The sequence below is a fragment of the Otolemur garnettii genome, unplaced genomic scaffold (genome assembly GCF_000181295.1).
Source record: "Otolemur garnettii isolate 467f Iridium unplaced genomic scaffold, OtoGar3 scaffold00025, whole genome shotgun sequence".
In the NCBI taxonomy this organism is placed as follows: Eukaryota; Metazoa; Chordata; class Mammalia; order Primates; family Galagidae; genus Otolemur; species Otolemur garnettii.
The window spans coordinates 20,332,711-20,334,101 of NW_003852420.1; the positions used below are offsets into that span (position 1 = coordinate 20,332,711).

Sequence of the window (1,391 nt, forward strand, 5' to 3'; positions counted from 1 at the left end):
AATACAAAACCTAGTTTAAAAATCCACCAGGATTTGATGGCCTGAACCACTCTGGGAGGCCAAGGCAGGAGGATCACTTGAGCTCAAGAGTTCAAGACTAGGGCTCGGCCCCTTTAGCTCAAGCAGCTAAGGCGCCAGCCACATACACCAGAGCTGGCAGGTTAGAATCCAGCCCCAACCTGCCAAACAACAATGACAACTACAACCAAAAAATAGCCCAGTGTTGTGGCGGGCACCTATAGTCCCAGCTACTTGGGAGGCTGAGTCAAGAGAATTGCTCGAGGCCGGGAATTGGAGGTTGCTATGAGCTGTGATTCCACTGCACTCTACCCAGGGTGACATTGAGATCTGTCTCAAAAAAAAAAAAAGAGTGTGAGACCAGCCTGAGCAAGACTAAGACCCCATCTTTACTAAAAATAGAAAAATTAGCTGGGCCTTGTGGCACCACCTGTAGTCCCAGCTGTTTGGGAGGCTAAGGCAGGAGGCTCACTTGAGCCCAGGTGTTTGAGGTTGCTGTGAGCTAGGCTGATGCCATGGCACTCTAGCCTAGACAACAGAGAGAGACTGTCTCAAAAAAGAAAAAAGTATGTTAGGAAACCTGAGAGAGGTTGGAGCTTGATTTCTTTGGGATTAAATAGTTTCACCCAAACCAATAGCAATAGTAATTCACCAATATTTATACGGTTCTCTGTGGTTTACGGAACATTTTTGCATGCATTATCTCATTGATCCTCCCTCAACCAAATATTTGGGGTGAAGATTGCCTTCTCTTTCCCTATTCATTAAACTAACTTCTTTCATTTACTTCTATATGGCAGGTACATGTACTAAATGCTGGGGACATAAAGATGGAATGTAACACCTAGAATCTCCCAGCTAGTGGGAAAATAAACATGTATTTAAGTGAGTCCAGTCCTGTCATGAATTGACTCTAATTGAAGACACAGTGACTGACTTTGCACCAGCAAATTGAAAGAATAGCATCTGATCTGGGCCTTAGAGTTTGCCAAGCAGAGGAAGGGAAAAAAGCACTCTTGTCAGATTTTAGTGTGTGCAAAGGCACAAAGGCACAGAGATATAAAAGAACTTGATGGCCGGGCACAGTGGCTCTCACCTATAATCCTGGAGAGGCCAGGAGGGGTGGATTGCCTGAGCTCACGAGTTCGAGACCAACCTGAGCAAGACTGAGACCCCTGTCTCTACTAAAAATAGAAAACATAGGCTCGGCACCTATAGCTCAGCCGGCTAAGGCGCCAGCCACATACACCTAAGGTGGCGGGTTCGAATCCCCAGCCTGGACCCGCCAAACAACAATGATGGCTGCAACCAAAAAATAGCCGGGCGTTGTGGCAGGCACCTATGGTCCCAGCTACTTGGGAGGCTGAGGCAGG

The 1,391-nt window shown here is 47.0% G+C and overlaps 1 protein-coding gene across 2 annotated transcripts in view; it reads left to right on the forward strand.

Moving 5' to 3' along the window:
• Positions 1–1,391, forward strand: part of OSCP1 (organic solute carrier partner 1) — a 35,763-nt gene that overhangs the window by 33,082 nt on the left and 1,290 nt on the right. The window lies entirely within an intron of this gene.